Source organism: Equus quagga, chromosome 3 (genome assembly GCF_021613505.1).
Source record: "Equus quagga isolate Etosha38 chromosome 3, UCLA_HA_Equagga_1.0, whole genome shotgun sequence".
NCBI classification, from domain to species: domain Eukaryota; kingdom Metazoa; phylum Chordata; class Mammalia; order Perissodactyla; family Equidae; genus Equus; species Equus quagga.
Genome location: NC_060269.1, coordinates 72,692,779 through 72,703,003, shown reverse-complemented (window position 1 = coordinate 72,703,003; position 10,225 = coordinate 72,692,779). Strand labels below are relative to the sequence as shown.

At 37.5% G+C, this 10,225-nt stretch overlaps 1 pseudogene; it reads left to right on the top strand.

Annotated features, from left to right (window-relative positions):
• Nucleotides 1–352: 352 nt before the first annotated feature.
• On the top strand, nucleotides 353–6,373 carry LOC124236781 (olfactory receptor 2W3-like; annotated as a pseudogene).
• Nucleotides 6,374–10,225: the final 3,852 nt, after the last annotated feature.

Sequence of the window (10,225 nt, the reverse complement as noted above, 5' to 3'; positions counted from 1 at the left end):
TAAAATTCTTAGTTAAAAAATGTCAAATTACTTTTGCCTTATTTTCAGTAGATTTAAGAAAAAAAAAAAAAGCATGATCCTGTTCCAGGTGGGATGGGACTGATTATGCCTCAATTTTTTCTTAGACACATGAGAATTCTTGGAAATGGGGAAAGAGCACATGATCATCAGTGTTTATGTTTTTAGAAAAACAATGGATTGAGTCCCCAATTTTACATAACATGATGTAATAAATTATTTCCATAGCAAGGGACAAGTTCTCATGGTCCTCATTTTCTGTGTTGACCCTATGTGAGATTGGAGAGTTTGATGCATGCCTACAGCACACTTCCATGTAAGTACTAATAGCGCCATGGGTTCAGAAGATTCCCCAGAACTTGGAGCTGTTGATGAACTCAGACCACCATCAGCATCCCTCTCTAGTCTATCCTTGAGAGAGTTGCATCATGTTGTCATTGCCATAAGAACTGCCGCACAAATATCATGGTCCATTACATTTATAGAGGAATGGGCCAAGCCCAGGAGTGACACTTTCATTTCCTCCCACATCTAGAATTGTACCTGGCTGGAGCACCTGTGTGCACTCAGGAGGAGAGAAGACATTGCCCATTCCCATCAAGGTCCTTCAACTAAATCTGCACCTTCTGGTTTTTGAACTTCAATGGTTTCTTGTAGCTTACAAATAAAAATGGTGAATAGATTTATAGATTTAGAAGCTCACCGCAGAAGTCTGTACTTTTCTGTTGGCTTGTTAAATATAAAAAGCCATATGGAGTTCCTCAAAGGGAAAGAAAAAAAGAAAATGAGGAAATTTCTCCTTGATCTTCGAAAGTTTATGGATGATGACAGAAATACTAAGACAGAAATCTACACACAAGCACATACATCATGACTCATGCTATTTACTTTTAACACAGCAATAAATTTATCAATGCGAAATGATGTTTAAAAGATGAAATATAGGGGCTGGACCCATGGCCAACTGGTTAAGTTTGCACACTCTGCTGCAGGTGGCCCAATGTTTCGTTGGTTCGAATCCTGGGTGTGGACATGGCACTGCTCATCAAACCACGCTGAGGCAGCATCCCACATGCCACAACTAGAAGGACCTACAAGGAAGAATATACAACTATGTACCTGCAGGCTTTGGGGAGAAAAAGGAAAAAAATAAAATCTTAAAAAAAAAGATGAAACATAAAAGTGCTGAGGAAACAAAACATGAAGAAACACAAAATAGAAAGTTTTTTTTTTTATGTTGACACTGGTGTTTGTTAAGAGAGACTGAGATTTGTCAGGCAGATGTAAGAAAATGCAATCAGCAATGTGAGTTTATTTTGAAAAAAAATAGCATTGAAAAGGGTATTATCGATCTCATGGAGGTAGATGGGAAAATGTTAGCTCTTGACTGAGGTGATCTAGGCCTGCTCCCTGGTCTGAAAACATTGATTCCATTTCATATCATCTGCAATTGCTGCCACACTTTTTGTGAGTTTAAAACTCTTTAATCTTCAAGAATAAAAATGTTTTGGGAGTAAACTAAAATCTTTAACCATATGACCACTCACCCTCTAGGAACTGAAAAAGGACATTTTGTTGACTTGTGGTTTGAGCGTGGGCATGTCTGAGGTGGCAGGTGCATTTGGGGGCAATAGTGTTCACATTCTTTGACCAGAACCTACAGGGAAACATATATTTTACCCTGCTGCACACTGAGATCACACTCACTTCCAAATACACACATTGAACAAATGTTTTACAAAGCAATACTCCCCTTAATACAAGTGAGATGCTCTGCCATCTCCAATTCCAGACAAAATCATGCCTGAAAAACCATGAGTTGTCAATCATTGGTTTCATTCCCTGAACTTTCCATGTGTCACCACACACTTGTGTGTGAGGAGAGCTCAGGTCTCTCCAGTTTAGTACTTGAGAACACCTTTCAGTTTTTCTAGATTTGAGCAATGACAAGTAAATGCTTCCCTAAGGTAGGAAAGACTTGAACTGCCACATTAGCAATTAAGTATTCATTCTTTGAGATGCTACACTGAGTCCATGTATAAAAGATAAAAGAATGCCTATTGCCCTATCTCTCCTCTCACCAGGAGAGTGGTGATGAGTTCACATGACATACCATGAAATTTGCTGTGTGCAAGAACAAGTGAACAATTAGGTTACATATGAAGATATTCACAATGGCTGTGGAAGGTGCTTATAAAGTATAAATTGCAAGTGGAAAGGTGGGGAGAGTGGGAGGCTGTTAATACTGGACCAGTATGCTCAGAAGGACATCTAAACAGAGAAAAGCAAACATTATATTCCTGCTACAGTTTAAATTTAAAGGGAGAAAATATTTGTCCCTTCTTAGAACCATTCAGAAAGTGAAGGCCCTCTGTTTTCCACGTGAGAGATCTGTTTCTTCCATGGAAAGAGGTGTGTGTTAGCAGCAGGGCTGGTTGCAAGACAAGTGCTCCTGTCTTGTTCCAAGAGGAGGAAAGGGCAGCATCCTGTTTAAGAGCTGGAAAGATATGAGGTATTAACAAGAACATGCTCTTTCAATTATTGCAAATCCTCCTATAAAGAAGCCCTTCTTCCCTCTACATCAAAATTGAGAAAACCCATTCAGAAGCAGGTTGGAGCTCAAGTTATCATGAAAACCAAACTCTTGCCCTTTCACTGAGTTTGCCTTATTTTCAGATCCTCATTTTCACTTTTCTCTTATTTCAAAGGGTTCTCAATTTTAGGACCATGAAATGGTGCAGCAGTTTGTTGTGAAACACTGGCTTTATTATGGTGATTTAAAATTTGTTTCAGTCTGTTTTCCTTCCTAACTTCCTGTACTCCTTTCTGCTTTCATTCCTTTTCTAGCTTATTAATTAAAAAACATATATTTTTAAGAGGAATGGAACAATATCTCTGTAAAAGAATCATGACAAAGTTAAAAGGATAGATTAACTGATTAAAAGCATTATTTATAAGGAAATTTTCTAAATAATATATTATACTATATACATGCATATGCATTTTTAAAATTTCATAATAGTTCAATTATTAGTTAATTATTTAATAAATAAAGGATCATGTAAAAATGAAAATCTACCTTAAACCCCTTCTCAATCTCTAGAAGTGAGTCTTTTTTAAAAATTCAATGTATGCTTCCAGATATTGTTTCAATTTTAATATAAATATACGTATCTAGAGAGAGTTTTTGACCAAAAAAATGGGATCACACTTCATATAATCTCACTAAACATTATATGTTGCCCTCGACTTGTTTGAAATTAATGGGACTTTTGGAAAAAATATCGGGGAAGTCGCATACATATACTTATTTCAATTTAGTAGTGGTTTTTTCTAGTTCTTAAAGTTGTTATTTATTAAAATCATTTCAATAACTTTAAACATATACATTGTTTCTGAGTATTATCCATTTCAATCAATGCTATAGTGGAGATTCTTGAGGAGGTGTAATTACATGTTTCAGGTTAATAAATGAAGGACAGATTCCTAGATGCGACTTAGTGGGTCATAAAAAAACAGGTAATTACCAATTTTATGGAATACAAGTGTTTCTTTTGTTAAAATAACAGGTACAATGTCAAAATATATGTGCATTTTAATTAATGATTTTTTTTAAGATCCCTCCAAAGATACTAGGCCAATTTAAATTCCTATCAAGAGTCAATGGGCTCATTTCCCTACACTTTTCCTAGCTCTGTATATACCACATTTTTAAATACTTACCTATCTAGAAAGAAAATATTTTTATACTTATATTCTAAATTTACACCCTTAATCATCAGTGGGAATAATTTAATGCTTTTAAGTCATGTTTTTGTAAATCTTATGTCTGTGAACTGCTTCTTCAAATCATTGCCTATTTCTTGTTACATGTTCTCTTGCCAATTTCTTGAAATAATTATTAAACATGATAGCTTTTCACTTATGTTGAATTTCTCTAGGATAATAATTATTCTTTACATTTTGTTGTATTTCTTACAGTGTAGACTTTTTAAAAAATATGAAAATTTATCTATATTTTGCTTCAGAGCTTTTGAGAATTGCAAGTTGCCTAGTGAGATCAACCTAAATCCAAGATAACCAGGAAAAAAAAATAGAACAACTATTACACTTTCTTCTAGTAGTTGTATTTTTTCAATGTTTACATTTTTGAATTGTTGCTAGTTTGAGTGAATGGAGTTAATGAAGGATTAACATTCCCCACACCCAAAATGCCTGGTCAATGATTATGTTTCAATGATGATATTTTCAAATATATATTAAGGATAGTTTCTCCTCATTATAATTTCTTTTTTTTCTTTTTCAGAGTTTCCCTGACTACTCTCATGAGCTTATTTTCCCATTCCCTGTTTGTATGATACATAGGCTTGATGTAACATACATATAAACTTTCATATTTACCAACAGTCTTTCATATTAAAAAAATCTCAAAACACATCTGTAAAACAAACAATGCAGTTTGATTAGTACCATTTTAGTTGAGAAAACTATGAAAAGGTAAATGAGCGTTCCAAGATCTCATAATGGTATCTGTTGGCTAAGGGATTATAACAGGGGAGATTAGGGTTGTAGTCCAAATGTTCTAAATCCGTTCCTCTATATCAGTCTGTAAGACTTGTGGTTTATGTCCTCAGACATGCTTTGCTTTGAATGTCATACATTCTTCGAATTGCAATTTGAAAGAAGTTTCTGCACATATATGTGAATTGTGGCATTAAAGTTTTACTATCTGTTGCAAAGATTTGTGATTGTTTTCTCCTCAAGTGGTATATAGTACTTGGAAAGAAAAAAAAAACTCTATTTCTTTAATACCTGACCCAAGAGAGAAAGAAAGCGAGATTATTTTTGTGTGTATGTTGCTTTAATAATATTCTACTGCCTCACACGTTATTTATTTACTTAGGTAGTTTACCTCAAGAATAGTGATCAAACGAGTGAGGTGTGTCTTTTGGATAAGGAGTAAATGAAGCATTCTCCATATAATGAATCTTTCCTAAATACCATTAATTGATGACACAGGGACTCTCTTTTGGGCTTTGAGATTTTAGCAGGAGCTTAGGAACTTGTGTCTTGAGAAGAATCAGTGGTTGAGTCATGGCAGGATTTGTCCTTCCTGTCACTGGAATTAGAGGCAGTACCAGCAGTGAATGGTGAAGACTCTAACCCTCATTTCCTGGGTTCAGAATCACTTCTGCCCCTTGCTATAACATAATCTGCTTAACACACATCTGCCTCAGTTTCCTTTTCTGTAAGCCAGGGGTAATAAGAGTGCCAACTTCTTATCACTGTTGTTGGGGTTAAATGAATAAATAAATGTAAACAGCATAGAACACCTAGCTCATAGTAAGTGCTCCCTTATACATACTGTCACCATTATTAGTATCCATATTTCTCTTCAGTTGCAGTAGAGGTGTTGGAACCAATGACAACACCCAGGGAAATTTCATCCTTCTGGGGTGTTCTGATCGTCCCCATCTGGGAGAGAATCCACTTTGTGGTCATCTCGATTGCATATCTCCTGACACTTGTGGGCAATACTACCATAATCCTGGTGTTCTGGCTGGACTTCCACCTCCACACTCCCATGTACTTCTTTCTCATGCACCTCTACTTCCTGGACTTCAGTTTTAGCACCAGCTCCATCCCCCAGCTTCTCTGTAACCTGAGTGGAGGTGACAAGACCATCAGCTACACTGGCTGTGCTGTCTAGCTCTTCCTATTCCTGGGTCTGGGTGGTGTGGAGTGTCTGCTCCTGGCAGTCATGGCATATGACTGCTTTGTTGCAGTCTGCAAGCCCCTTCACTCCATGATGATCATGAATCCATGCCTCTGCATGGCCTTGGTGTTGGTGGCTTGGGGCTGTGGGATGGCCAACTCCTTGGCCATGTCCCCAGTTACCCTGCTCTTACCACATTGTTGGAACCACCATGTGGACCACTTCCTGTGTGAGATGCCCGCCCTGATCAGGATGGCCTGTGTCAATACAACTGCTATTGAGGGCACTGCCTTTGTCCTGGCAGTGGGCATTGTGCTGTCACCTCTGGTACTTATCCTGGTCTCCTATGGCTACATCATGAGGGCAGTGTTACAAATTCAGTCAGTGTCAGGGAGGCAAAAGGCTTTCAACACCTGTGGCTCCCATCTCACGGTGATCTCACTTTTCTATGGAAACATCATGTACATGTGCACGCAACCTGGGAACAGCTTTTCCCAAGACCAGGGCAAGTTCCTCACCCTCTTCTACAACATCATCACCCCTCTCCTGATCTCCCTGATCTACACCCTCAGAAACAAAGAGGCGAATGGGGCACTGAGGAGGCTGATGCTGGGTGACAGAGAGGTAGGAAAGAAGTAAGGGAAAAGGGAAAAGACAGGCCTTACCAAGCTGGTTGTCATTTCAGTCAGGGAGCAGTGATGGAATCTGGAGCTGTTGGGCCAGATCTGGGCCTGTCATGGGCTTCCAAACTTATGCCTTTATCTAGACTACCATATGACTGTTTCAGTTACAACATTAAATGTTCTGAGGAGTGAGCTGTACAACACACGTCATCCAAAAACTCCTTTATATGATCTGTAAAGCATACCCAAAGGACAAAGCAGGATAAGTGTGTGATTATAAAGATAAGTTCCCATAACGTGTACCAGAGTGCCAAGGAGGAAACTGCTTTTCTCCAACAGACTTTGTTTCTGTACTTGTTTGTTGTCAATGCATTAACAACTTTCTTAGGATTTCAGACAGAATGATCACAATCAACCACTTCTCTTGGCTGACAGCCATCAAATAGGGGAGGTCAGCATGGCTGGTTGTTTTATATTTCCTAAATTCCCATCAAAAGGCTTTAATCAAATTATGTTGTTTTTCTGCCTTTTTCCCAACATTTGGCATTTTCCATAAAGTCTGGTGAAGATTCTGATAAACCAGGAAGTTAAACTATAACAATGATGCATGTGTACTTTAAACTTTAAAGCATCACTATTTCTCAGGTATGTTTTTATTAATAAGCAGGACCTAGTGTTTATTAAGTTCCTGCTCTGAGTCAGGTGCTCATAATTCATCTACTCCTCTCTGCATTTGTGTGAGGTCAGTATGATGCTCTCTGTCCCTGTTTTACCCATGTAGTACTTGAGGCTTGGAGATTAAATCATTTGCTCAGAGAGAACTGAACCAGAGATTTTCTCCAAGGTCTGTGACTGTCAATTCCTGTTGTTTCTATAGCTCCATGAATTTTTTTTAAAATTTTTATTTTTTTCGGACGTACATCATATTTCGAATTCTGTATACATCATATCATGTTCATCACCTGAACACTAATTATAGTGCATCCCCTCACATGTGACCCTAATCACCCCTTTTGCCCTCCCCCCTGCCCCCTTCCCCAATGGTAACCACCAGTCCAGTCTCCAAAGCTATGTGGGGTTTTTTTCTGTCATTTTTATCTTCTACGTATGAGTGAGATCATATGGTATTTGACTTTCTCCCTCTGACTTATTTCACTCAGCATAATACCCTCAAGGTCCATCCATGTTGTCACAAATGGCCGGATTTCGTCATTTCTTATAGCTGAGTAGTAGTCCATCGTGTATAAATACTACATCTTCTTTATCCATTCGTCCCTTGATGGGCACCTAGGTTGCCTCCAAGTCTTGGCTATTGTGTATAATGCCGCAATGAACACAGGGGTGCAAGTATCTTTATGCCTTTGTGTTTTCAAGTCCTTTGGACAAATACCCAGCAGTGGAATACCTGGATCATATGGTAGATCTATCCTTAATTTTCTGAGGATACTCCAAACTGCTTTCCATAGTGGCTGTACCAGTTTGCACTGCCACCAGCAGTGAACAAGGGTCCCTTCTCTCCACTCCCTCTCCAACATTTGTTGTTTCCTGTCTTGTTAATTATAGCCATTCTGGCCAGAGTGAGGTGATACCTCACTGTAGTTTTGATTTGCATTTCCCTGATAGCTAATGATGTTGAGCATCTTTTCATATGCCTGGTGGCCATCTGTATATCTTCTTTGGAGAAATCTCTGTTCAGATCTTTTGCCCATTTTCTAATTGGATTGTTGGTTTTTTTGTTGTTGAGCTGTATGAGTTCTTTGTATATTTTGGATATTAACCCCTTATCTGATATGCGGTTTGCAAACATCTTCTCCCAATTGTTAGGTTGTCTTTTCATTTTGTTGATGGTTTCCTTTGCTGTGCAGAAACTTTTTAGTTGGATGTAGTCCCATTTGTTCATTTTTTCTTTTGTTTCCCTTGCCCGGTTAGACATGGGACTTGAAAATATGCTGCTCAGACAAATGTCATAGAGCGTACAGCCTATGTTTTCTTCTAGAAGTCTCATGGTTTCAGGTCTTACATTCAAGTCTTTAATCCATTTTGAGTTGATTTTTGTGCATGGTGTAAGGGAATGGTCTACTTTCTTTCTTTTGCATGTCGCTGTCCAGTTTTCCCAACACCACTTATTGAAGAGACTCTCCTTTCTCCATCGTATGCTCTTGGCTCCTTTGTCGAATATTAGCTGTCCATAAACGTGTGGGTGTACTTCTGGGCTCTCAATTTTGTTCCTTTGATCTGTGTGTCTGTTTTTGTGCCTGGACCATGCTGTTTTGGTTACTATGGCTTTGTAGTATAATTTGAAATCAGGGAGTGTGATACCTCCACCTTTGTTCTTTTTTCTCAGGAGTCCTTTGGCTATTCGGGGTCTTTTGTAGTTCCATATAAATTTTAGAATTCTTTGTTTTATTTCTGTAAGAAATGCTGTTGGAACTTTGATAGGGATTGCGTCAAATCAATAGATTGCATTAGGAAGTATGGACATTTTAACAATGTTAATTCTCCCAATCCAAGAGCACAGAATATTTTTCCATTTCTTTTTGTCTTCTTCGATTTCTTTCAACAATGTTTTATACTTTTTGGTGTACAGATCTTTCACCTCTTTTGTTAAGTTTCTTCCTAGGTATTTTATTCTTTTTGTTGCAATTGTAAATGGGATTGTATTCTTAATTTCTCTTTCTGCTACTTCGTTGTTAGTGTATAGAAACACAACTGATTTTTGTACATTGATTTTGTATCCCGCAACTTGACTGTATTCCTTTATTATTTCTAAAAGTTTTTTAGTGGACTTTTTAGGGTTTTCTAGATATAAAATCATGTTGTCTGCAAAGAGTGACAGTTTCACTTCTTCTTTTCCACTGTGGATCCGTTTTATTTCTTTTTCTTCCCTGATTGCTCTAGCTAGTACTTCCAATACTATGTTAAATAAGAGTGGTGACAGTGGGCATCCTTGTCTGGTTCCTGTTCTTAGAGAGATAGCTTTCAGTTTTTCTCCATTGACGATTTCTGCTGTGGCTTTGTCATATATGGCCTTTATTATGTTGAGGTATTTTCCTTCTATGCTCATTTTATTTAGAGTTATTATCATAAATGGATGCTGTATCTTGTCAAATGCATTCTCTGCATCTATTGAGATGATCATGTGATTTTTATTCTTCATTTTGTTAATGTGGTGTATCACGTTGATAGATTTGCGGATGTTTAACCATCTCTGCATCCCCGGAATGAAACCTACTTGATCATGATGTATGATCTTTTTAATGTATTGTTGTATTCAATTTGCTAGAATTTTGTTGAGGATTTTTGCATCGATGTTCATCAGTGACATTGGCCTATAATTTTCTTTTTTGTGTGTTGTCCTTCTCTGGTTTTGGTATCAGGATAATGTTTGCTTTGTAGAAGGAGTTAGGAAGCCTCCTCTCCTCTTCAATTTTTTGGAAGAGTTTGACAAGGATAGGTATTAAGTCTTCTTTGAATGTTTGGTAGAATTCACCAGGGAAGCCACCTGGTCCTGGACTTTTATTTTTTGGGAGGTTTTTAATTGCTGTTTCGATCTCCTTAGTGGTGATCAGTCTATTCAAATTTTCTATATCTTCTTGGTCCACTTTTGGAAGGTTGTATGCTTCTAAGAATTTATCCATTTCTTCTAGATTATCCAATTTGTTGGCGTATAGCTTTTCATAGTATTCTCTTATTATCTTTTGTATTTCTGAGGTGTCCGTTGTAATCTCTCCTCTTTCATTTCTGATTTTATTTATTTGAGCCTTCTCTCTTTTTTCCTTGGTGAGTCTAGCTAAGGGTTTGTCAATTTTGTTTATCTTTTCAAAGAACCAGCTCTTGGTTTCATTAATTTTTTCTATTGTTTTTTTAG